This window comes from Pteropus medius, unplaced genomic scaffold, assembly GCF_902729225.1.
Source record: "Pteropus medius unplaced genomic scaffold, Ma_sr-lr_union100, whole genome shotgun sequence".
In the NCBI taxonomy this organism is placed as follows: domain Eukaryota; kingdom Metazoa; phylum Chordata; class Mammalia; order Chiroptera; family Pteropodidae; genus Pteropus; species Pteropus medius.
The window spans coordinates 25,702,717-25,730,629 of NW_024342471.1; positions in this window are offsets into that span (position 1 = coordinate 25,702,717).

The window sequence follows — 27,913 nt, forward strand, 5'->3', positions numbered from 1 at the left end:
GATGCATGACTGAGCAAGTGTGCGTTCGTGTGCACGGTGTGTGTGTGTGCATGCACAAGGGGCCTCAGTGCTCGCCGCCATGTCCACACCTGGGCATCTTACTGGAACGATAACCCTACATGCTCCTGGGATAACTCGTTCCCCTGACCCCGCCTTCCCCCAGCTGTCCCAAAGACACGGCGTCTCTGAGGCTTTTCGCCGCTGCGCCCGGCCCGGCCGCTCCCTCCACCGCCACTGGAAGCCTTGGCGCTCGCTCTGACACCCCCCTCTTCAGCCACGGAGACGCCAGGTCACGGGGCCTTGCCCCCCAGGTCATCTCTCTGCTTCATGTTGCTGCTGTTTCCAGCCCAGGTTAGACCCTCATTCCTTATTTCATTCCTTAATGCTCTTACTTTGGTTTTTAACAGAAGTGTAACATGCATACAGAAAAATAAATCATAAACGTACAGCTTGATGAGTTCTCGCAAAGCAAGTACACCCGTGTGATCACACCCAGGTCAGGACGCAGACACTGCCGTCCCCCGATGCCTCTTCCTGGCCACCGGACCCCTCCTCCCCAAAGGTCACCTCCATCCGACACGGAACATCGTGATTAGTTCCGCTCGTTTCTGAGCGCTCTAGAGGGAACGGCACCGCGAGTTCGCCTTCGCGTGCGGCCCCTTTCGTTCCGCAGTTTCCGAGACCCGCGCCTGCTGCTCACGGCGGCGCCCCCTCCTCTTCCCCGCTGCGTAGTATTCCGCTGTGTGCACACCAGACCGACATTTCCACGTTCCTGCGGATGGGCCTTCGGACTTTTCCAGATTTGCGCTATTCTGAACTACACTTCTGCGTATGATCACCCTTAGAACCTTCCCTCGGTGGATGTCCACAGGCATTTCTATCGGGCGCACACAGAATTCTGACCTCCTTCAGGGTTCTTTGGATTCCGGCCGCAGCCTGGGATTGGGTTCGCCGTGACCTAGCCCAGCCCGCACTCCTCATGCACATCTGCGGGGAGCCCCTCCCGGCTCGACTCAGCGACGGTCGAAGGCTCAGTGGACGGTACCGCGTCGTTCACCCTCTGGGACGTTTAATGTCAGACTGCATCGCACTGCCACGCATCGAACCCCATGTGGATTCACGCCTGTGCGACGTGACGCTAAGTCCCTTCCCATTTGTGTACCCCCTCGACTCCGGGCTGGCCTCCCGACTTGTTCTGACCAACAATGGGGAGGAAGCGACTCTGAACTGAGGGCTTAGGAACCCCTGCTGCTCCCCTGTTCACTGCCCAGGGCCCCGAAACCGACTGACGTGCTGTGCAGAAACCCAGGGAGAAAGGCAGAGATGTCCCGGCCGAACCTGGCCCCACCGGGCCACGACCAGGGGACACAGGTGGCTGTCACACCTTCGGTTCCCACGTGGCCCGTCCTGCAGCAAGAGGGTAGCTGTCGACCCCAGGCCCGTGCTCACGGTGCTCACAGTCCATTCGCTTGACGGCTCCTGCCCTGTCTGCCTTCGGGCAGTTCCGGCATCGCTGACCCCAGCGGCTCCCCCCAGTTCTCCATCCAGACATCGTCTGTCACCTCCCCTCCGCTGGGACGCCCGCCTCACGATTCGTCTGGTTGGGGCTTATCTTTTCCTGCCGCGGTGTCCCCAGCCTGGGACCAGCGTCACCGCTCACGCGGCCTCGCATCCAGTGACGGGGTGGGCGTGCCTCAGACGTCATGCCAGCCACTGCGGGGGTTCGGGAGACTGCGGCCACAGCGGGTGATGCTGTGACTCCACGACGAGGTGGGGACTGGAACCGGCGGTCAGCGCCGCAGCCGCGGCCCTCCCACCCACCGGCTCTGGGGCCTCTGCAGGGCGTCCTGCCGGGAGGAGGCCCCAGACACCTGCCGGGCGTGAATGAGTGTGCGTTCCGGGCCTCTGAGGGGTGGCGTGCTGTCCTCTGTAGACATCCGTTAGGAAGCGCCTTCATCCACAAAACAGGAGTAGTACACAGCGGTTCCCCAGGGAAAAGCGCCTGGCACGGAGCCCGCTGCACTGGTTCCGGTCCTGCTGGGGGCTCGGGGCAGGCACGGGGGTGCACACGCTACGCCCCGCAGCCCGCCGGCCCACGCGGTCAGTGAGCTGACCCAGGTCCGGAATCAGCGCGGGCGGCCCCGCCTCGGACCCCCCATGGGGTTCTATCTACTTAGCAAATATTTACCAAGCTCCTGCTGCATGCTCAGAGACGATGGGGTGAGCCCCGGGCGGCCCCCACCCTCTCCGAGGCGACAGTGATGTCACCTCCTGGTCGGTCAGCCTTTCCCGCGGGAAGGCCAGCTCCCTTTGCAGGTGCCCTCACTGTGTGACGAGTGACATGACAGGTGGCTGGCTGCAGGCTGCACGGCTTGTTTCTCAGGCTTTGACCCTGTCGGTGGGTCACTCCAGTTTGGAGACTTGCTTGCAAGTTCACTGTAAAGGTCCACCCTCCGCTGTCTCACCGCCTCGTCCTGACAGATCTCGCGCCCGCGCGCCCAGGCGCCCTGAGCAGCGCCGTCCATTCTCAGTTCTATTTAGCGACAGAGTGTAAGGTGAGTCCCGTCGGTTTTATTTAGGGACAGAGTGTAAGGTGAGTCCCGTCGGTTTTATTTAGGGACAGAGTGTAAGGTGAGTCCCGTCGGAGCGAGAGCGCATGGCGTGGCTGTTCTACCTTCGGAAGGGCTCGTCCTCTTATTTCTTAGATGAGCATCAGTAAGGGAAATGGGCAAATGCTTCTCCGAAGATGCTGCCCGGCTGCACGGAACGGGTCGCGGTCCCAGGGAGCCCCAGCGGACTCCCTCCACCTGACACCCTCGCTCGCTGGTCGTTATTTGGAGGAACAGTGATGAGACGCCTTTCAGAAGGAACTGAAGAGCCCACATTTAACACTGACGGTGCGTAAAGGCCGAAATCGGAATTTCCGAAGTCAGAGTGTGCAGGAACGGAGAACCTGGTCTGGGCGCTGTCTGATCTGATGTAAATCAAACTGGATGCTTTTCTTTAACTGCGCATTTCACTGGGATGCAGGCTGAGCCAGGAACGACGTGGGTGCTTTACCCATGTGGTGACTTAAATAACGCATTCCATTTAAAGATTCGAAAACTCGGTGCACGGACTTGGTCCTTACATTGCACATGACGTCGTTCACAGTGCGTTTTCCAGCCCAGGTAAAAAGGCTGAGATCCGAAGGCACGGGTTCAAATCCTGGTCCCTTTCTCTAAAGCCGCTTTGCACCGCTGACCTTGGCATGCCGCGGTCAGGTGGGGATTATAACCGAATCGCGTGCACAGCATCCCCGTGAGGACTGAAGGAGACAAGTCATGGGACATGCCTGTGCCATGCCCGGCCCTGAGCAGGTCCCGAGTCACACTGCCATCTTACTGCCACTGTCACGACTGTTAGCGGGGACACTAGACTGACGTAGGGCCAAGGAGAAGCGGGCCGCCAAATCCTGGCCGTGAGGGGATCCGTCAGTGTGAATGGACAGGACGATTTGGAAAATTATTTCTTAGAGAAGTTGCTGTTTGCAGAACTCCCCGAGGAATGGGTGGCATTCTGCAGACAAGCAGAGGGGTGGGACTAAAGTCAACGCGGCAGAGCTGGGGCGGTGCCAGGTCTGTGCGTGTCCTCATCGGCGTGTCTCATCGTGCAGGAAGGCTGATTCATCCACGCGTGCATCTGTCTTGTTTCCGGAGTCACGTGGTCCCCATCTCCCTGCATATTGAGTGTGTCTGTCCATTCGTCTGTGTTCTGCATGCAGTCATCTAGTCCCAGGAAAAATGTTGCATCTTGGTTGCTAGTTCAGAATGGCGCCTGCGGCGTGCTGGGGAGAGGGTCGGGTGGGTGCAGGGCGACCTGAGGCACGTGGAGAAAGGGCACGGGCTGTGGGCGGGAGGCAGCGAGGGGCTTCAGAGTGGAGGCGGGCCCTGCCGCGGCGACAGGGTGAGTGGGGGTGGTGCCGCCTCCAGCGCCTGTTTGTTATTCATAGCGGAAAGCGAAATTTTGCAGAAATAAGATAAATGTTCCATGCAATTGCACAAGTTTTCTTGTCAAATTAAAAACATGAACGGCACAGCGGCAGCTTAAATATTTGCTGCTTCTTTTGTGCCACCTCCAGCAAAAAAGGAGGAGGAGGAGGCAGAAAACATGGGGAGAAGATGAAAAGGAGGATACAAATCCCAGCGCAGGTGAGGCTCGGCTTGTTGGCTTCGCAAATCAACAGATTGCGTCCATACACGATACGAAAGGCCGCCAGCGAAGGCGCGAGGCAGGGTGAGACCACTTTTGAGAAGTGTCCGTGGCAGCCTCAGAGAGCATTCTGGCGCTGCTGCTTTTGTTTTGCTGTTTGAGGGGGAGGCCAGTGTGGTGGGCAGACGAGCACCCAGCGCTGTGCCCACCAGACCACCTGAAGTCCGACCTATTCTGATGAAATGCAAGCCGCGGGTCCCATCCCGAAACAGGTGCAAGACCACTCACATACGCCTCGCTGATGTATGGCACAGGCGCCAAAGCCATTCAGTGACGTGAGGACAGCCTTTCAGCAGATGGTGCTGGAGGAACCCTGGGCCTATCCATCACACCTAATACGAAAATTAACTCGCAGTGGATGACGGACCTAACGTGAAAACTAAAACTGTAAACTTACGGAAAAAACAAACAAACAATAAAATTTTTAACGTCTAGGGCTAGGTAAACAGTTCTTACACTTGACGCCAAAAGCGTGATCCATAAAATTTGAAAAAATGATGCAATGGACCTCACCAAAATAAAAACCATTTGCTCTGTGAAAACCCATGTGAATGAGATGAAAAGACAAGGTACAGGCTGGGTGAAAAGATTTACAAACTCTGTATCTGATAAAGGACCAAGACTTAATACACACAAAGTATTCTCAAAGAAACCAGTAAAAAACTCCTCAAACAGTCCAGTTAGAAAATAAGCAAACACTATGAAGAGATATTTCACAGAAAGGATGTAGAAATGGCGAATAAGCACATGAAAAGGTGTTCGACAGCATGAACCATGAACCCCACAGCGTGAACCCCACACGCCTATCGGAATGACTAAGATGAAAACAGAACAGCAGACGCTGGCGAGGACGCAGAAAGCCGCCCGCTCGCAGGCTCCCGGAATGTCTGACCCCATTTGCGTAACGTCCTTGCGAGGATGCAGAAAGCCGCCCGCTCGCAGGCTCCCGGAATGTCCGACCCCATTTACGCAGACAGAGGGCAGGTTGGCGGTTGCCCTGGTTTAGGGAAGGCGCTCGGGCGAGAGAGACGTTTGGCTGTGACGCAGTAACGTGCGGAGTCCTTGGGATGGATCTGTCCTCCATCTGGACCCTGGAGGTGGACGCATGAACCTGCACATGCGACAAAACTGCACCGACCTGCACACACACACACACGCACGCACGCACACACACGCACACGCACACGAGGATAAGCAGACGAATGAAATCTAAGAGTGGATTGTATCAGCATCGATTCTGGTTGTGATATTGCAGTCTAGTTTCTCAAGATTTCCCACTGGACGAAATGGATGTGGGTACACGCGTCTCTGCATTGTTTCTTACGACGACATGTACATCTACGATGATTTCAAAATAAAAAGCCTTTTTTAGAAGGCAGTAAGACAGCAAACCTCGGGAGCGGCCCCGAAGGCTCACTTCTGCTGTAAAACAGGCACCTCGGGCAGGATCGGTACTTCTGCAGACACCTGCCTGACAGGTGGATGGATGACCATGGCATGCTCACACCCGCCCGCCCGGGTCTGCCTGAGTCAAGCTGACGGCTGACGTACTTGACCTTGCTGGCTTTGGTTGGTCTGTTGAGTTTTAAATATAAAATAATTTAAACTTAAATTATTTTGACAAAACATTAAATTATATTGACAAAGTATTAAATTATGTTGACAAAACAAATAAAAATATTTATAAGATGTTAAAGGTAATGGGTTTGTATGTATGAAGTTGTATAATTTCATATCCTGCTACCTTAATTCGTTATTTGATTGTTGAATGCCGTATGATAATTTTATATTGTATGATTATATGATTTTATATCCTACTACCTTAAGGCATGGTTTTATTGTTTGCATTTCTTACTTTCACATTTTTTAAACGAAAAAGAAAGCTTCCGTGAAAGTAACAATGTAGCTAGTGGGAATATAAATTTATATCGTTTTCTTGGGAGGTAACATGACAACATAAATCATAAGAAAAACCTAGAAACAAGGAAACAAAAATCTTAGTCCAGCATCCAACTTTTACGCCTAAGAAAATAATTGGACAAGTGAGGGAAGAGGCACGTGCAAGGTTGTTAACTAAAGTACTATTTGTAATCGTGGAACGATGGAAGCCGGCAGAATGTCCAAAGCGAGCAGAGAGAGGTCAGCTAGACCAGCCGGGGGGCGCTGGGGCCAAGCAGACGGAGCTAGCCCTTCAAAACAGCGCTGTGGTGCGGTTCGAGACCTTCCCAGGGACGAACGGTTCCAGGTAAAGCAGGCCGACGTCATGGGGTTTCACACGAGTCTGCCACATGAATCCACACTTGTTTGTGACACACCCAGGCTCTGCGTGTGGGTTTACGTGAGCTCCCAGGCCTGGAAGGGAAGAGGCCGGGACCTGAATCGTGGGATCTGAGGATGGGGGACTTCAGCTAATTCTGCTCCTCCAAGCTCGTTATCCCTTTGGGCGTTTGTAGTTTTTTTTCCATGATTACGTACATACATAGAAGAATAAAGTCTCCTGACTTATCCCATTATGGAAAATTTTAAACTTGTCATTTATATTTTCCATTTTTAATAAATTTATTGTATGGAAAAGTATGAATAAAAACAGCAACATCCATTTTGGATCGGACGAAGAAACACAGCCTGGGGCTGTGCGGCACGGGCCGTGTCGTGCGCATCTCGCACGGCAAAGGAGGGCCAGCTGGGGTCTGGGGCTCCTGGGCTTCGTCTCCCCTGGTCCCGGGCTCCTGAACTTAGGTGGGACCCCGAAGCCTGCGGGAGACACACACATGGTGGGTCCGACCTGGCTGGGGTTCGGTCTTGCCTGAACTTGCGCGGCGGCCCCCAGACCCGCACTTCGTTTCTGCGGCATTTTAACAGCACGTGGTGGACAGGGCGGGAGGGTGACCACGAACGTCGCCCGAGAGGAAATCTCACTGACTATTTAACGTGCAGCCCAGCCATGAGGCCCCTGCCCCTTGGGGGCCCAGGGGGGTTCGTGGGTGGGGACGTCCCGGTTCGGTGGTGAGGCCGTTAGGGCCCTAGCCTCCGGGGGAGGCCTCTGCGTCCTCTCCACGTGGATCCAGCAGGAGCCGTGTTCTCAGGACCCCAAAGGGAGTGCCGCCCCCCGAGTTTCTCCCGGGGCCCACCACAATCTGACTCCTCTTCCGGAAGCCGCTCCGCCCCGCAAAGCGAACGTCCAGCACCGGCGGGGCGGGCGCCCTTGCCTCGTGCGGCGGCGCAGCCAGCTGCGGAGGCTCCAGCCGCGGGGCCCACGGCCCTGCGCGGGTCCCTGCATCGCCTGCATCAGAAAAGGCTGCGCAGCTCGCGGAGACGTGGCTTGTTCTGGATCCCGCCTCAGACCTTCTGCATCAGAGACTCGCGGGGCGGGCCCGGCCCCGCCCTGTGATGCGCAGGGTGACCAGCTGGCTTGGCTGAAGGGCCCTCCCCCACGCTGAACTCATGGCGTGTGGTCATCTGATCCCTCCTTGAAGGGGGGGTCTGGAATGCGGACCTCGTTCACACGTGTTTCTCCTCAGCTCATCGTGCCTCGTATCCAGTAGGTGCTGCTCTGTATTCGCTGGGTAGCTGAGCGCATGGATGGGTGCGTAAACTCTCCCAGCCAGAGTGGGCATCTCTTCCGGGCTGAGGGGTCAGCGACGCGCAGGCCCCTGAGGCTGCAAGTCTCCACGGACCACTCGAATGGACACCGCGGTCTAGTGCGTGGAGTGGTTCGTGTCCATAAGCAGTGGACAGGACTGGCGATCTGCGAAGTGACGAGGAGCAGTATCGGCAGCAGCGCCCCGCAGAGGGTCTGCTGTGCGCCAGGGACTGCACCAGGCAGGTCACGTCTGACTTCCAGGTGTCACAACCCAGCAGAGCAGATGCTGCAGCCCCACGGCACGGACGAAGATCGGAGACAGAGAGATAAGGCTTAGCTGTGTCAGAACCACTAGAGGCCCGGTGGCCAAGGTCTGACGTGTGAGGGCAGGGCTGCTATCAGCCATGGCGGTCAGCCTGGACAGGGAGCTGCGACGCAGGCAGTCGCAGTGCTCATGGGAGCAGACGCCTCTCGACCACGCATACGGCTGGCCTGAGTGGACATCTGCCTCCTGTTGGACACTGTGGAACCATGGGACCACGGCGAATGTCATCTCCGACCCTGGGCTCTTCCAGGATGGGTGACCCCTTTGCCCTTGTCAGCCCATGCTGATTGAGCACCTCCAGTGAGTCACGTCTGTGAAGGCGACACACCCACATCCTCGAGGAGCTCACGGTCCATCAACTGTCACCTTAAAGGGCTTTGCGGGGACAGAGTTATGCGTACGTGCCAGACGCTGTTCGAGCAATTACGGCCTCAGAGTGTGGGCATGCGTGCCCCAACCAGTTACGAGCGCTACCTAACGCGAGCCTGGTGTTTGACAGCAGTCCTAAAATAGCGAACCTAAATAATTATACTCGCCATATTAGGGTAGCACAGCATTATGGATCGGAGTGCTGTGCCTTCCTGACCCCGTGCGGCGTCACGGGAGACCCCAGTTGGGCGGCGCGTCCGAAGGTGAGGCCGGATTCTTCGCTGCTTCGCCTCCTACCCCGGAGCAAACAGCCGTCCCTGTGTTCATGAGCGCCCCCGCCACCCGGGTCGAGGTGGCCGCATGGCGCTGCCCGTGTGCCTGCTGGCACCTGCTGCCGGGGCGGACGCGCGGGCCTCGCTGGGAGAGAGGCCAGATGTCAGCTGCGCAGTCGACGGTCGTGGACATAACCTTTCAAGTGCCCCGGGGACAAGTGAGACGAGGGTGCCGTGCGGGAGCTCGGAGGCGAGAGGGGCGCCCCCCGGAGGGACAGCCCCGTCCGCACAGAGCAGCAGCGAGTGCCAGGACGACAGACGCGGGAGACGCAGCAGACACAGCTCACGATGGCTCCGATCTGGGCCGAGTGGGAAACGGAAGAGCTCAACGAGGGGGAGGAGGGTACCGGCGCCGAGATCGTGTGTTAGGTTCTCATTCAATGTGCCGTGAATTTCGTTAGGTAACGAGAATCGAGGCCTGGAAACCAGGTACGCTGTCACCAGGCGGCAGCACGCGCTCCTTTAAAAATCCACTTTGCTCAGCACCTACTGTGTGCGTGATGGGGATTCTGGGCACAGCAGTGACCAAGGCAGAGTCCAGGAATCACGGAGCCCAGAGGCTAACGGGGTGGCGAGTGCTCAGAGTTTATAATCTGTCGTGAGAAACAGCAATTTTAAATGATACAGCATGGTTAACAGAAAAACTGCTTCATCCAACTCAAAGCTATGACTTTTAATTACAGTATTATAAAAATAAATGGAAAATAAATATTAAAAGTTATTAAGAAAGTGAGAAATCAAATTATTTTTAGTTATAAAATTAAGTGGAGGTTTTTAAATATGTTTAAGCCTTTTGCAACCAAAATTATGTGAGGTGGCAAAAACCACGTGTAAAGAAAATAAAAAGAGCTGCTCGGTTCGAAATGGAGATGGGGACTTTGGGGGAGCCCTTGCCAGGGGCCAGGCGCCGAAGGCTCAGCGGAACCCTGCCGGAAAGCCGGGACCCAGCACGAGCGGCTCCCACCACAGACCGAGCCTGCGCCCTGGTCACAGGTGTGCCTCACACTCAGACTCTTCGGGTTTTGGGGGTCTGCTTCCTGCCCGCTGCAGACCCCCCTTCTTGTGTTCGGAGCCTCCCAGGGCCGCCCCTAGTTTCAGGACTTAACGAGCTGAAGCTGCGTCTGGGCGGATGCGCTCTGAAAGCAGGCAGGCTTCGGCTGCAGAAATCTGTGCTATTACTTTGTTTCCCTACAGCCTTCTGGTCAGGCAGTCCCGCCCCCGAGACTTCGGTTCCCTTGGAGACCAGTTTTCAGCAGAGGAAAAGGAAGAAGGAAAAGGAACCCCACAGCGGCTGGCGGGGGCGGAACGAGAGGCCTGTGGCTGTTTCATCCCCGCTCCCACCAGGAGGAGGCAGTGTTCCACCCTCGTTTCGCTGGCTCTAACATTTTTCATTCTGCAGGTACTACGTGTAATAAACTATGAGAGCGTGTGGAGAGCAAATAAATAAATAAAAACCCACAATCTGCCATCTAAATGACAACGCTGTTATTTTGTTGTAATTCCTTCCAGTATTTTCCCCCGATATTCATTATTTATTAGATATCTGTAATCACACTCGGTAAAATCCTGAGTCATGATTTTAACTTAACACACCTTAAGAATTTATTTGCAGGAGGCTGAATTTCTTCAGAAAAATTATTTTAGAGACAAGCTCTGCGGGGTTAGCATCCATTCACGTGAACGTCCTCTGACGTCTACACTGTGTCCACTTGCTTAGAAACACACGTGCTGGAAACCGTCGCTCCCATCTACTCAAAGTGACGTCCATCAGGCGAGATTTCCACAAGTCTGACCGGCGGGTCCAACACTACACACGTGTTTAATAGCTTTTCACGTGTGTTGACTTATGTCTTCCAAAAGCTTGTTATTCCCATTTGCTGGCTCACCAGATGCTTCCAGAAATACAGGCGAATGCCAATTTCGTCACAGTGCTGCCAGCACTAGGTCTTGTCACTAAATACGTTTTAATGCTAGTTTAATAGGCGAGAGGGAACGGCCGCCTCTTCAACTTCCATTTCTTCGTGCAGGAGTCGGGTGGGACACCGCACCCCTGGAGAAGGCAGCGGCCTCGTGTCTCCAAGGAGACACCCCAGGAGCAGCTGCTCTGCTTTCTGCTCCTGCACGAAGCCAGGCCTCCCCCTCGCGGGACAGACTTTCTGTCTGGTAAACGCCCCGGCCCCGAGCGTGGGCCTTGCTCGGGCTGGCGCCCCCTCTGCTGTCTACACCCTTCCTCGGTCCTTGCCAGGGTGCCCGCTCTGAGCGACGGGTGGGGACATGTCGCTCGCGCCCCCATGGCCCAGCACAGCACTGTGCCCGCAGCAGAAGCCCAACGGAACCTTGTCACTAAAAGTGACTAAACTGAAATGATGAACCGAGAAAAGAATCCCCTCATGAGACCCCGAAGCTGGAAAGCTGGTGAGTGGAATCCAGAACGCAGATCCTGGATCTCGGCTCTAGTTCGTCTGGCCCCAAACCACGCTGGAGGCGGCCGTGCAGCCTGCGGGTCTCGGTCCACGGGGAGCAGAGCTGGCGGGGCCGAATCCCCGTAGCCCCGCGTGGGGCGTCCACGTCGGGCTCACACGGCGCAGGTGGAAGCGGGGTGCCTCTAGACGCCCCGCCTTGCTGCCAGGCCAGTGAAGGAGATGGGAGCCGTCGCCCCCGGGGACGCCTGCGCAGTGCTGGTGACATTGACCGATTCACTGACGTGATGGGTATCTGTGAGGACTTCACCTCGTGCCAGGTGTGGAGCTGCAGCTGAGAGCGATGGCGGAGGCCGACGAAGACTGGCCAGAGCCCGGGGTGTGGAGGGACCGCCCGGAGCCCCTGGCGATGCTGGAGTTTGAGGGGAGAAGCCGGCGGCCGGGGCTCCCGGGCCGGGAAGCCACTGCCCCAGTGTTCGCATGGCTAGTCCCTTCTCAGCCCTCCGCAGAGCCTGCAGAGCGGGCCTGAGCTGCGGAGCCAGGAGGGGACCTTTCCAGGGTTTCACTGCGAGAACCCGGGGCGGGGAGTGTTCCTGGGGACGAAGCCCACAGAAGGATGGGGGCCCCTGAGACCGCAGCCCGGGGCCGCCCCACTCTCGCCAAGATACATTCGGCTTAGAGCCATGTGCCAACATGGCCACGACGCACTCCCCGGTCTGTGTCTCCTGGGGAGCGGGGCTCGGCTGCGTCCTGGACTCGTCTGCTGTCCAGCTTTCGGGTGGCGTGTGGGGAAAGGCGTTCCTCTACCCTCTCAGGGTCCCTGAGTGGGCACGAGATTCAACTGGCGAAGGCAGGGCCGCAGCAGAGAGGCACACACACCTAACAGGCCGTGGGAGGCCTGAGGACGCGGCAGACCCCGTGACCCGTGCTCGCTTTGTCGCAGGGTGGACAGGCGCAGGAAGATGGCAGGTCGGGGGGCTGAGGCACGGGCAGTGAGCTGCGAACCCGCAAGGCTGGCTGGGATCCTCCTGCGTCCCGTGTCCTCCTCCCCTTGGGTGTGGGGAGCGCACCTCGCACCGAAGGCCCTGTGACTGCTTCTGGGGAGCAGGGCAAGGGGGGCAGGGCAGGGCAGGGGAACTTCCGGCCCTGTGACTGCTTCTGGGGAGCAGGGCGAGAGAGGCAGGGCCGGGCAGGGGACCTTCCTGCTCCCGCCATTTTCTCAGACTCCCTCGGCTTGGAACAGTCGATGTGCCAGGTGCCACATTCAGGGGTAGCACGTCCCGAATCCCGTCGGTGGTTTGGCGTGGAAACGCGGCTCTCCAACAGGCCCGAGGGGAGTCCCTGAATCTCCGTTTGCCCAGCTTTTCTTGTCACAGGAGCTGGGTGATGACCTCTAAGCTCTTTACGTGCGGAAACTTGAAACGAGAAGTCTCTTCTTTGTAATCACAGGGCCAATTCCCACTTGTAGGTATCGCGCATCATCTTCAGATGACAATGTACGTGCTGAGAGAAACTCAACCTTTAGCATTTTCCAAGCGAACTAGAGGTTCATGGTTTTCGCCCAGGAAACACTGCGTCGTCAGAGAGAGATGGAAATCATGTGACTGGCACTCTTCCGGGCAACGATAAGGGGCGAAGGGCACAGGGAGTTGGGGGAACCGCTAGCTGGGTCATATATTTGAAACGCTGTATGTAATCAAACGAGCCCCCGTTTCATCGTATTTAAATGACTATTTCTAGCCACTAGTTTCCACCTTCCCAGAGACACTGTATTAAAAACCATGTCAACACAAACGCGCTTGAAAACGGGCGTGTTTTCTCCACACGCCGAGATCACGGTGCGTCATGGAGAATGCACTGCAGAGGGTCCCCCGCCCCCCTCTCCCGGCCCCGGGATCCGTCACGGCCTTCGCTGCAAGCAGCTGTGTCTTCCCCAGAGCTTACAACCTGCAAATGACAGGCGAGTTGTTAAAACCGCGCCTGGAGGCCCCTATCGCCCGTTAAGGCTTATACATGTTTTGTTTACTTGAGAGGAATAAAGCGATTACAATCGGGATGAGTCTTATTTACACACTCGATTTCATGTCCCATCACGCTGCGTCCCCGTCGTGTGCCGGCGCCGTCGGGTGAGACACCGCCCACTCTCTGGCGTTCCGCTATGGCCGCCCGGGCGCACTAAGAGACCATGTGCCCCGTCTTCTCCATCGTAGCGCCTTGTGCCCCCCACGGCGTCCACCACAGTCCATGGGGACTTTGCTCACCGTCTGTCTCCACCAGGCTCGGGAGGGCAGGGGCAGTGAGTGGCTTCTCCTTACGTCCTTCATCTCCCATGCCCCCTCCACTGCCCCTAATAGCAGCGCCAGGAAACACAGATGAGCACTAGATGCTTACGGACAAAAAATAATTTGAGGACACTAATCTAGTTTAGATAATTTCAATATTAATGCTTCCCACATTTGCATAAGGTGGGACGATATTCCATGATCGCAGGGGAACCTTCCAGAAACCCCACGGAATGAATGGTGGGCAGAGAGTTGGGTCTATTTCGGGAGGAGAACGTTCAAAGTCATTCGCACTCTGTTTTCTGTGTGAAGCGGGAGCTTTGAGCATCCGTTTCATAAATAATAGACCATGAATGAGAAACGGACAAGCAGACAGAGAAAAACATATAGACGTACAACGAGCAGGAGAAAAGGGGGAAGCAGGATTTGGGGGGGTTCTGAGGACCTCGATAACTGACACCAAGGGGATCCTCCTGACTTTAATTAGGGGGCACTTGGATTTCCAGAGTGGAACGAACCCTTATTTTGAGATCAGCCATGTGTGTGTCCAATTCCTTTTGCTTCAAAAAATGAAGAGAATTTGATTTCTCTTTCTTCAGGCTTATGTGTGTTTTCCGAAACCGAAAGTCTTTGAACACCCTCTGTGCTGCCTCTTCTCCGTTAGCCACCATTTGCTCAGGGAATGAGTGTGACGACTGCTACCACTCTTCGTCACGTGGAGGGGGCCGGCAGGGAGGCCACAGCAGAAACAGACTCAGCTGCGGACAGGGATGGGCGGGCGCTGCAGCTCGGCGGCATCGAGCCATTTAAACTCTCTGTTTTCTCTCTCTTTTTTTTTAAACCAGATCTTGAATTAAAAAGCGAGGCAAATGCAAGAAATCCATTAAGCCAGATTAGTGCTGAGCTCCAGTCAAGCCCGTCACCTGAGGTGGTTAGATCTGGCTGAGGGCGGAGCACGGCAGTCACATGCGTCTGGCTGCGGCTGCCGGCAGGCACAGTGATCTGAATTACTCGGGACATTAAAAACGACCCCTCTCGTGGTGAGACGGTGGACCTAGGAGGTGAAGGTGCGAGCCAGAGCCGCCCACGACGGCGTCGTGGCGAGACACAGCCAAGAACCCTAGAGGTCTTCATGCCGAGGACTGAACGGGGCTTCCGGCCTCACCGAACCCGCGCTGGAGGCCGTGTGGCCCGACCCGGCGGACCGCAGGGGAGGGTCACTGGGACCGCAGTGACGGAGTGAGAGACGTGACGGGACTGATTAATACCGACAATTGTGGAAGGTCACACGTGACGGGCTGAAGGGAAGAGGACGCTCATATTTAAATTCTCCACAATCTGCGATGCTTAATTCAGAGAGCGAAGTCCCAGTCCGCAAGCGGCAGACTCCACATTAAGTGAACTGAAGCTGGACGAGGACTCAGCGGGTGTTCACTTTGCCTGGGTTCAAGATAAGTAATTAAAATCAGCATCAGGTTCGGCCTGGAAGCCAGGGCGGCTGAGTCACGGCTAATTGTTACAGCAGCGAAATTAGCAGATGATCAAAGAAAACCTTCGAACTTCTTACGCAGAATGAATATGCATGGAATCCCATCCAGTCCAACACAATACACGCGGGGTAAAATCAAATTTAGCTAATTAAATTAGGTGCAAATCAACTCATAGTTTTGATTCACCGGGCTGTGCAAACATTTATCGAGGACTTGCTCTAAAATTACAGATGGTGTGAGTTGTAAGGACCCTGCTGGCTGCTCAGTGCCCCCGTTAAATGCCGCACCCTCCCTGTTTTTAATTCCCTAGACACGCCGTTGTCCACTCTGTGTCTGCAAAGGCCCAGAGGCAAGACCTCTCTGAAACGGAGATGGGAGATACGTTAGGTTTGCGGCCAGAAAGGGAATGACGAGGTGTCGCATTCGAGGCAGCCACTGGACAGAGAAAGCTGTGGACAGAGGGCTGCGGGGTGGGCACGTCTAGTGGCCGCAGTGAGGAGCCTAGACAGCAGCTGTGACGCAGGGAAGCGGAGCGCAGGGCGTGGCCGCACTTGGTCGTGTTCGGGCGGAGCTGGGGGGAGGACGCCTCATCCGGACTGGCGGCCTTTCTAGCAAGGACCGGCTCCCCTTCCTCTGCTCCTGTCAAGGCCGCGGAGCTTGGCCCGGTGGGTCAGCAGGCGTGGGAGCGAGGAGGGATGGTTTGAAGCACGGCCTCAGGCTGCTCCCTTCCCCCCGCCCCCACCGATGCCGCCACCCGTCTTAAATGTATCCACTCGGCATCTAGAGCATAGATCTCCCAAACTATTTTTATAATCGAAGATTACTTATAAACCATAATCCGCGCAGGGCTTAAACATTTAGTTCAAGTTCTGTCAGTTGTATGCACTTGCGTAATCATTACCCCAAACGAGACTCAGGACGCTTCTGCCACCTCCCCGTCCCCCGCCCCAAGGTCCCTAGTCCTCTTTCCAGTCGATCTCAAGAGGCTAGTGCTTTCTATTTTCTGCCACGGTGTACTTATTATTTGTAGCTTTATTCTTAGATCTCATACAAATGGAATCATACAGAACGTATTCTTTCATATCTGACTTTCGTGATCCGTCCACGTGTATTAGCAATAATTCACTTTTTTATTGACAAGTAGCATTTCATCTTATGACTACCTGGACTGGTTAGTCCAGTCACCTGTTGAGGACCTTTAGACTGTGTCAGGTTCTACCATGAGGCTGTTATGACCGTTCTTGTATGAGTCTTTCTGTGGACACGTTTCCATCTTTCCTGGTTAACTACCCTGGGGTAGAACTGCTGGGTTTTGGAGGAGGTGTATACATGACTTTACATAAAATTGCCAAAACCTTCTCCAAAGGACTGTTTTCCAGGCCGACCAGCAATGCACGAGAGCAATGTGGTCACTCACATCCGGACCACACTGAGCACTGTCTCTCACTCTGACTGTCACACCAGTGGATGTGCAATGGCGCCTTGCTTTAACCTGAACTTCCCTAATGACTGTGTTAAACACCCTGTCATGTGCTTATTAGCCATTTATTTATCCTCTTCTGTGAAGTGCCTTCAGGTCTTTCCCCCACTATTTTAATCGAGGTGTCTGTCTTATTATTGATGTTTGGAGTCATTTAAACATTCTGGATGCAAGTCCTTCACTAGGTCAATATATTGTGAATATTTTCTCCCTTTTTGTGGTTGTGCATTCATTTTCTTACTGGTGTCTTTTAAAGATCACTTTTTAAAGAAATTTTGATGAATCGCATGTGATTTTTCTTTTTCGTATGGAGCAAGGTGGATTCAACGCTCCATTCATTTTCCCTGTACAGCTATACGGTTGTTTCAGCATTATTTATTAAAAATACTTTCCATTCTGCGTTGGATCGACTTGGCGCTTTCCTCAAAAATCAATGTGGCAATGTTATTTCTGGGCCTTTCATTCAGTTCCATTGATGTGTACTCTATCCATATAATTTTGATGTTTTCCTTATTATTCAGTTGATCTACTTTCTATTTTCCCCTGTGATTTGTTCTTGACTCATGCCTTATTTGGAAGTACAGGATTTGGCTTAATTTCTAACCGTTTTGAGATTTATCTAGATGTCATTGTTTTCTTGGTTCAAACTATTTTGGGTGGAAAACATATTCTGTATGTTTTGTGTACTTGAATACTCACGTCGACTGTGGTGCCGAGCAATGTTTTATGTCCTCATAGATTTATTCTTTAGTTGTTCTAGTAATTACTGTGAGAGAAATGTTAAAATCTCAAACGAAGGCTGTGGATTCATCTGTTTCTCTCGTCTCTCTGCCAATTTTTACTTACATTTTCTCTCGTTATTTGCATAACATTTAGGATTGTTAAATCATGAATCGACACATGAATAATTATAAAAACACCCTCACCAGTAATATTACTTGTCTTAAAGTATTTTTTCTGATATTAATGTAATTTTCTTATGATTATATTTTGCCTGATTTGATCTTTGTCCACCCATTTACTTTCAACCTGGATGTCTGCGTTTCGAATGAACGTTTCTAGTAAACAGCGTGCAAGTTGGGTCTTGACTTTTTCCCCCTGAAATTTGACAATTTGTCTTTAAACAGACTGCTCGGTATTTAAATGCCGTTGTCAGTGCAGCTGGGGTCGAGCCTGGCATTCTGTCGGCCTTTCCTGTTCGTCCCAGTCGACCTTTGCCAATCTCTCCCTTTCTCATCGGCGGTCGGGCTGACGAGTATTTCTGTAGTATTCCTTTTGTCCTCTCTTTTTTGTAGCTATATATTTGTATTTTACTGGTTGCTCTAGGTATTATAATTTTCATTTTTTAATGATCACATACAGCTTCAAATAATGTTACTATTTTGCGAAAAAATGTAAATATATCTTACAACCATATAATTCCATCTAGTCCCCGTAACGCTTCGTGTTTTTACTGTCACATATTTTACTTCTGTGTATGTTACAAATCCTTCAACACCTTCATCATTTGTGTTCTAAACAATCAAGATTCTAGTGTCATTTCTCATAATCCTGAACGTACTGCAGCATTTTTTGGTAGTGCATACCTGCTGGATGTGACTTCTCTCAGTTATCGTCTGTGCAAAAATGTCTTTCCGTTTCTTAGTTGAAGTGTGAGCTTCCAGAGTTTCTGTTGACATGTCAGCCTGCATTCCTTTAAGGGCTCTGCTGTATATGTCTTTTCCCCCGTGAATACTTTTGAGATTCTCTACTGTTGATTTCAGCAGTTTGATTATGGTATCCCTAGTTGATATCCAGCTTGGGATTTGAGATTCTTGGACCTGTAGGTCGATGTATGACGTCACTCTTTAGTAAACTCCAACTATGATTTCAAACACTTTTTTTCACCATCCTTTATCTCCTGTTTTTTTTGGAACTCAAATTACACTTATATTACATTTCTTGGTATTGATTCACAGTTCTCAGACATTAGCTTCCGTTTAAAAAAAATTGCTTTTTTTTCCACTTTGGGTTTTAATTTGAATAGTTTATAATGTCCTCTCTTCACATTCATTGATCCATCCTTCTGCTGCATCCAGCCTCTTATGAAGCCTGTTGAACAAAACAGTAATATCTCATGTTGTTAGTTATTGCATTTCTAATTGTTATTTAAGGTGTTCGATTTTCTGCAAAAATTTCCTATCTGTTCATACATGTTGTTCATTTTATGCTAGATCTTTTAACACATTTGTCATAGTTATATTAAAGTTCGTGTATGCTAATTAGGTCATCTATGGGTTTGTTGTAATGACTATTGTTTGACAATGGGTCACCTTTTCCTCCTGTCTCACATTTTAAAATTATTTTCCAGATATTGTATGTAAAAATATATTGGCGAAGAATAAATGGTATTTATCCCTGAAATGGTAGCGGGCCTCTTCCTTTGGCAGGACGCCAGCACTGGGAGCCGAGTCGGTCTTATCTGTGATAGAGTGAGGTCTGGGCTTTGAGAGGGCTCATCCCACTGGAGACATTAGATCATTTAGGTTTCATTTGTTCTCTCCTCTCTGATGGGTCTTTAAAAATCATGATATTGTGGCACATCTGTCTTCTTCTCACTATTTACATGGTTATCAGCAGTCTCTTGTGTCTTTCTACATAATTATGCTAGTAGATGTCTATTATCTTTGCTGGTATTATTATGGTGATGAGTTTATCAACTGCGACAATGGTTTTCATCAATATTAAGTAATTGAGCTACAACGGAAATTCTTAGGCTATGTCGCTTCAGGAAAATGGCAGGGATAGGGCTACGGGACCCACGGGCTTCGTGTGACACCGTGCTGGTCGTTAGCAAGCAATGGAACAGTTTATATCAGGGAATACTGGATACCGGTTGGTTTCCACATCTACTTAAGAATCTACATGCTTGCACGAGGACTCACCCTGCTCTCAGCCTGAGCGGTCTGAGGCCAGCTGTGAGTCGACGATGAGGTCTAACCTATAGTCCAGTGAAACGCTATGCTGAGGCTCACAGAAAAGAGCCTGGGACCCGAGTGGCCACAGGGAAGAGCAACGGGAACTCCCTGTACATGGACATTACATAGGAAGCTGGAAGCCATACGCAAGTCATATGCAGCTTGTTCAGAGGCATGGGACAGCAGATTGAGGGTAACAGAGCTGGCTATAAGAATTAGGCTTTTCCTAAGAGGCTCCAAGGGACAAATTAAATGCATTCAAAAGGCATTTACTGAACATCTACTACATTGCAGGCTCTGGGTTAGAACAGCTTGATATTAGATAATGCTTATTGAACACCAATGGTTTCCTCAGGATCTCTAAGCATTTTGTGTGCATTATCTTAATTTATCTTCACCATAAACCCATGAGATAGGGACTGCCCTGATGCCTGCTCTATAGGCTTAGAAGGTAAGTAATTTTCTGAGGTTTACAAAGTGAGTAGCAAATAGTGGAGCTAGAGTTTGACTCCAGGTCAGATAAATTCAGAATAATTCTCATTTACAGAAGAAACCGAGGCACTGTGGCAGGTACTGTCCATTAGACCGTGCCCTTCGTGTAAGCAGAGACGGCATTCGCTGTTCCCCTGCTCTGTCTCCTGTACCTAGCATCATGCCTGGCACGCTGCATGATGTCAGTAACTATCTGAATGAAGAAACTGATCAACATGCTGGGCACTAGGAATGCTGGGAGGAGTCGGCCATGCTTCTGCCCCTCCCCCCGTCACAGGGGAGATGGACAAGTATATGAGAAGATACAAGGACCTCAAAGGATGTGAGCGAAATCCAGGCACAGCGTCTGTCCTGTCCTTGTCACGGTTTGCTTTGCCGTCCTCCTCATAAGACTCTGAAGCTGCCGACGGCAGGTCAGCAGCCTTCATGTTCATGCATCTTTTCTTTCTCATCTGACACAGAGCGAGATGCTCAGTAGTAGATGGCTGATGGGTAAGTGTCAAGTAGAGGATGCTGGGATGAACTTTTCTGACCTGGGGAGAAAGTTTTACAGAAGTGGTGATGTCTGAGCAGCTTGTTTAGGATACGTGGGATGGGCTTTTGCCCGCTGGTGAAGAGGTAGAGTTTTGCCTGCACTGGGGAACCGGATGTTGCTGCGGTCACGGGGGTGGGGGTGGGGCGAGGAGCAGGGGAAGAAGGGGAGGGAAGGACGGAGAGAACCTCGCTATCCGGGCTGCTAGCCAGCTGGGTCTGAACGCCAACCCCTCGAACTTCTTAGTTCCAGGTTCGTGAATTCCCCATTTTGATTTAGTTGTTTGAGTTTGGTTCCCATTTTGCAGCTGAAAGAATTTTGGCTCTAAATTGATAAGCTTCTGTTCAGTGACTGTGTCTTAAACTATTTTTTGTATCTGTTTAAACCAATGGGCCAAATCTGGCTCACTGTTTTTGTAAAGCCTATGAGCTAAGAATAAGAATGGTTATTGAATTTTTAAATGGTTGAAAAATTTAAAAAAATATTTCATTACATGTGAAAATTATATGAAATTCAGATTTCCGTGTTCTAAATAAAGCACTGCTGGGACACGGCCGCGGCCAGCGCTTCGTGCCCTGCCCGGGGCTGCTTCCTGCTCCCACGGGGCAGAGCGGAAGCGTGTGGCTGAGAAGGGATGGCCCACGGCGCCGAAAACCCGCAGTCTGGCTCTTCACCGACGACGTTTGCCAGCCCCGGCCTACAGCACGCCCCATGGGAGCACTGGCGCTCCGGTCGCCGACGGTCTGACCTGCACTTGGGCATGAGGGGCCAGCAGGCCCGATGCTTCTCCCAGGCTGCTCCTCCGACCCTGGGGAAATGACGCGCGTGTCCATGGCCTTCGTCTCCCTTCTCCTCTCTTCGGTCTGATGCCAGTGCGAAGAGCGCTGTTCGCTAGCCACGCGGCCCCGGGCGCGCAACCCCTCCGACCGCCGTTCCCTCGTTAGTGAGATGGGCTATTTGCTAGAGCCCATTTCCTACGCTGGTCACGAGTATTAGAGGAAATCGTGGTACATGTGCGATCTAGTAAGCTGTCGCTCACTCATTTGTGGTGAGAAGCAAATGAGCTACGCTTTGATAAAGCACTGGAATGAGCAGCTGAAGGAAAACAAAATTTAATGTAATAACGACCACGTACCCACTTAGAACCCACATGACTCTGGATTCATCCTATTTCTCTCCCTTTGATTAACTCATCTGACATGGAAAACTTAATCCATACCCTTGGAAAAATTTAGAATAGTACAAATATATAAATAGTGAAATCACAGATCACCCTGCTCCTTAGACATTCTTGCCAAAGGCAGACATGGGCGTCGTTTTACATACTTCGGCAAGGGTCTCTGTGCACGCCACTCACGACGTGTACGTGTGTGTATACTGACGGTCTGGTGCACACGTCTGTGGGTAGGAGTCGCTTTAATAAAATTCATCCTAGAAAATTTAAAAATACATCCTGGAAATCGAATCCGGCCCAGATGGGTTTGCCTCGCTCTCCTCAGAGCTGTGGGGGCCTGGACCGGGCAGACGCTCGGCCTTTTCCGTCTGTCATTGGCCCTCTGACGCACTATGAAGTTGTTTCCAGCGGCTCTTTTCCAAGATATCATCTAACCAAACGGAAGCAGGTTGTCATGAGCACAGACAGGTGACACCTTGCTGTATGGAATCGATTCTGCCTTGCGGATGCCAGGAGGCAGGTCGGCCTGTTCCAGAACACCAGGCAGGTGCGCGGGGCCCCGAGCCATCCGGAGCCTGCGCGAACGCCCCCGCCGCACAGCCCGGAGGCTGCTGCTGGGCTCCCCAAGGCTTCGCATCGTTGTTCGGGTTCTCGCTGTCAGGAACGCCCAAGTGTTCTGAATATTAATGAAACCGTTCACGGCCTCCTTTGCCGGCTTACAATACTCAGCATCAGACATACTGTTCTGCTCTCATTTTAGCCAAGTTTAATTTCTCTTAACCAGCTTTGTTTTTGCAAAGTAAAATTAATGTATAATTTCAGTGTTTAAATCTCAATTTTCAGCAATTCACGACAGATTGCAAGTGAATATGATTTGTTCGTTAACACCTAATGGGTTGAAATAATTTATTGTGCAAACATTTCCAGGAAAACGATGCCACTTGAGCAAAAGCAAATCAGGAAATGTTACTTGTTTATCTAATAAACTACCCTAGGGTGAGCGAGTACATTAGCATTGCACAAACTTTGTGACTTATTCATCATCACTATTTATTATTAAAACTTTATCTGTTTCAACTTAGTGAATGAGTGCCTTGGGATACACTGCTTGCAGCAACAACAACGAAATAAAGTTTATGCAATTTGCATAATATTGTACACAGAATATTAGCTTAGAACAATATGAATCCCTGGATCATTTGCACAGACCTTTGGTGTTTAATGTTGGTAAATATTTAAATAACAGCGAGCTCGTGTAATTATAAAGATTTCTCTTTCTAATCTGCCCGGGATGTACAGCCGCTGTAAATCACCGCGATCACATGGTTTGGCTGGGGGAACGTGAGGGAATGATGAAGAGGCACTGGTTGCTCATGTTGGCAAAACGGATGCAGACCTAGAAACACATGCTCGGGCCAGGAGCCCGGGACGAGGTGCCGGAGGCTCGCTTTCTCCGCTTTCACTCTTCGTACCTGCGTCGGTGCGTCACGCAGACTGGGTCCTGCTCGCCACAGTCATGCAGGAGACGGATCCCTGGACGTCGGGATCCACTTTCGTGCATGGGGCGGTTGCGTCAGGGAAAAATATGCGTCATTCCTCGGGGCCTTCGCACATGCTGCTTGTGCTCTGTGGGTTTTCTCCCTGCGAACCGCCCGCTTTCTCCTGCATGTGGCTTACTCATCCTTCTGGCCTCAGCGCAGACTTCTACATCCTTCCTGACTCCCCTCCCCAGCCGTCTGTCTTGGTGTCCGTTATGCACCTCATGATGCCTTGTACTTCCAGCTCGCGTACTGTAATGTCTTTCCTCTCCTGTGGGCTCCTCATGGGGAGGAATGCGCCTGTCTCCGACAAGCGCCGTGTCCAGGGCGTGGAAAATGGGAAACACTGAATCACACGTCTGTTGAATGAAAGAGTGAATAAATACCTATAGCCATCTATTTGAAGAAATGTCTACGTAATCAACACTCACATGCTATATTACCTTTCAAATTAAACTAAAAAATGAGTTAGAACGCCTACTGCGGGTGAAAATTTAGGGATGTGAGAACTCTCAAATACATCAGGAGAATGAATGATTTAGCTGCATGAAGCAAAAGTCTTAAAGTGATTATTTTATTTTTTATTTTTCTGGCTCAGCAAATACATTCATGGGAATTTATGCTAAAGCAGTAATTTGGGAATGTATGAATGTATTTGCGCTCAAGGATATTCATCAAAGTGTTGTTTAAATTGCGAAAAATTATAAACAACTTAAATGGTCAACAACAGTGAATTAGCTGAGAGCTGCAATTCACCTACATGACAGAATACTGTGAAGGTGCTAAAATAGTGATTTAGAAGTATTTTACTGACATGGGAAGAGGTTCGTGATAAACTCTGGAGTGAATGAAGCAAATATAAAACCTACGTAACTATGATTCCATGTTCGTATTAACATTCATTCATACAATGACAAGAAGTTATAATCTCTGATTTGGTGAGAGTTTGCTTTTAATGTGACCCTTGCTCAAAATCAAAAGAAAAATGAAACAAAATAACTTATGCATTGACTCGTTGGCTTAGCCCAAGCAGAGAGGAATTAATTTAAGTGACAGTAATTTGGCTGGACATCTTAGGGAGATATATGTTAAGGACAAAAAACATTAAATAAATTTTCTTTTCAGTAATTATATTGTTAATTATTATTTGGGTATTTCTATTTGGAAGCCACTTAAATCAATTATAGGAAAAATAAGAAGTTATGCTAATGGCATCAGTAAATAAAATATTCAACTTAAGAGAAAGAGAGAAAAATGTAAAAGAATTTAAATAAAAACCCTGAACCCTTCAAATCTGAATTGGAAATATCAGTATAGACATCTGATGTGTTTCCTCTTAAAACACACGTTTCCAACCTCCATGGAACAAGGCCGGGAGCCAGGAATGATCCAGAGGCAATGACTACCCCCGACACCCATACTGTGAGTGCCACGTGCTTCACACGCATTCTCCCTGAAACACGCCGGAGCTCCTCGGAGAAACGGCTGATTCCAGACCTGGGGTAGGAAAGGTACGAGAGGATCCTGAGTCATCATTTTTTCCTAGCGGAAACAGGAAGAGAGGCTCCAGGTCAGCCCGGAGGTTCAGGCCAGGTAACCGGCTGGGACAGGCTCCCCTGGCTGGAGATGGCTCACTGGGAGCATCAGTAAGAATAATGACAACAGCAGATTAAAACACGTCGGTGGTGTTAAAATGCATGCGTAAAGCACGTGACGACAACAACAACAACAACAACACATCAACAGCACTGATTTGGTTTCTTCTGAGGGATGGAAGGGAACCGGTTCGCTATTCAGAAAACTAGCAAACAGAGAACCGCGCATTCTTCCTGCCTTTAGTTTACAACCACACCGCACGGGCACCAGATGGTTACTAGAGGGTCGCCCTGATATTGAAGAGTCCCAGCTCAATACCGAGGATAGAACGAGAGAATTAGAATGTCCCATTTTCCAACCTCAAGTGCAATCAGCGACCCACGCAGTCACCCCCAGCGACTGCTGGCGTCACGAAAGGAGAGCCCACCAGGCACTGTGTGCTTCCCGACAGAAGCACATTGCACTGCTATAGACTTTTCTTGCCAAATGAACCTGAAGACGGGAGGGCGAAATCCATTAACTGGCACCACAGGGATTACAACCAGCAGCATTTAGAATATGGGGAGCTCTGTGACATCACAGACGAACTGCAAAGAAGTTAAAAACAGAGGAGGAGAACCTGCAAATAAAGAGGCTTAAGAGAGACATTGGCCAACTGCAAGGTGTGGCCTTGTTGGGATCCAAATCTGAATAAGCCAATTGGAGAAAAAAAAAGAAATTTTATCTAACACGAGATATGCCAGCAACTGGATATCATATCAGGTAGATATTACTACGATGGCGAGGCCTTCAAACGTGAAAAACACACAACAATGAAAGGAGATATCACAGGATATTTAGTAGGTGCTAAGAAGTTACTGTCATTTGTTATGTGTGACAATGCTATTGTGATCATTTTAAAAACGATTTTTATCCTTGAGAGATATCCACTAAATTATTTCCAGAAAAAACGAGCTCCCTGGAATGCCTAATGGTTGTAGACCTCTTTGTGCTTTGACGTTTTTAGGTCCTTGGTACCCTTTAATTGAAGAGTCGAAATGAGACGTCTGTATTTTCAATACTTAGAAATGTTCTTCTATTATTTTATTGATCCTCGCCACAACTGCATTTATTCTGTTTTCTCATTTTGTAATTCCCTCGGGTATATAAGGTAAGTTAGACTGATTCTTTTTTCTTTTCTTCTTCAAATTCATCCTTCAAGAATAACTGAATTATTTTGAATTAATTAAAGTTGATCCAAAGCGACTTATATCTAACACAAGATATGCCAGCAACTAGATATCATATCAGCTAGATATTACTGCGATGGTGAGGCCTCTTCAAACATGAAAAACACACAACAATCACCTTTTATGCTGTAGAGAAGCAGTGTGGGCAAAGAGCCTCAGAGTCTCTGGAAATAATATTAAGTATTTGAATTAATTATACGAAGGCAACAACAAAAAAATTCTATTTTCTTGGGCCAACCACTCACTGCACTATGCCATTGTCAACACTTTCATCTGTCCTTGCTGGGGAACGCTCATGGGATGCTTTAGACCAGGAACTGGGGAGAATGACTGGTTAACACAGACACGAGTCCCCATGGCTACCTAAATGAGTAACACAGAAGCAGGGTGATCTTAGAATGAGGATGGTGGTTTCGGAATGATACAGATAAAGACCTCCGCAGCATCACCAACTGCAAGACACCAGATGAAACTGAGTTTGTTAAAAAGGATTGCATAGAAACGACCCAAATCTTATCCGTAATCTGATTAGCTTGTTTACAAAGTTTAAGTGATTTATTTCCCCTAAAAGACCTTTCTCTGGACTTCCCTGCAGACACTGTTTTTCTTAAAAGTCTTCCAGTTACCTGTTTCCAAAACCCAGCTCAAAAACTAGGTTCGCTTCCTTTCAAAGGGGAGCACAGGGTCTCACTGAATGGAAGAGCCAGAGGCCAACTTCTTAGGCCTGTGACCAGGGGCACAGCGGTGTCTCAGCCCTGTGTCCTGCGTCGGCTTCATTCTCTGCGGTCTCCCCATCTGGTGATGAGCGGAGTCCCCAGAAGCTTCAGTCTCATCTTTCCAGTTTAGCGACCCCACTGATGTGTGCACCCCAAACACATCTTTGGCCAGGGGCATGCTATGCTGTCCGTCGGTCGAGCCGGGCTCCCACCACCAGCTCCGGAGCCACATTATGGGTTCGACCTATAAACGATGGGGCTGGTTCTCTGCCACGTGGGAGGGAAATGGACACCTGGCAGGTAAAAACCACACTGAACACCCACCGTAGAATTTTAGATTATGTTAGGTATCTGAACGACTCCGCGGTGTGGGCTGGCCTGGTCGTTTTCGGGTTAGAGGACTGCAGAAAGGTGACTCTGAAAGCTGACGGCAGCTTTGCCGTCCTGGGTTTAGGGGAGGGAGGTCGGGAGTTGGGAGGCGACAGTGCTTCACGCGATCTGTCCTCCTCCCTCTGAGGATGCAAAGGCAGCCACTGTTGCCGGTACATTTATTGGCACGTCGTTATTTTTTTTTTAAGTCTTATGAAAAAGAATCCTTCTGTTCTTTGATATTTTAGGAATGAGAAAGTAAATCCCTTCTAGCTCTCTCCCCTTGTTTTAGCATTGTCAAAGTCTCCACGATGATGTAACTTTATTGGAGAATGCGGACAATGCTGTCCTGGGACTTTCCGCTCGGTCAGACAATGGATGTGACACATCCACAGCCATCTGCTCAGACACCTGGGAAAGGTAGCATCTAAGTGACGTCTGGGGATGGGCTGTTCGAACGGTCAAGTGTTTGTATGGGTGGGTGGGCAGTTTTGAGTCCGCTGAAACATTAGCGCACGTGTATTGAGCGCTGACTACACTACACGGTTTGCTGTGCATGAGCCATACAAATAGAAATATGTGAATGTGCGTTGCTGCGACACTGTGATTTATAGTAAGAAATACATACTTGGTCTTTGTCCTCTTTTCTGCCACAGAGCTTCTAAAACCCTTAGAATTTCCTAAGTGATGACAGCAGAGGTGTCTTTTGTTATGTTAGTGACCTTCGGAAAGCACCTAAGGTTGGTCAGCAAGACCAACCATGTGATCAGAGGGTTGG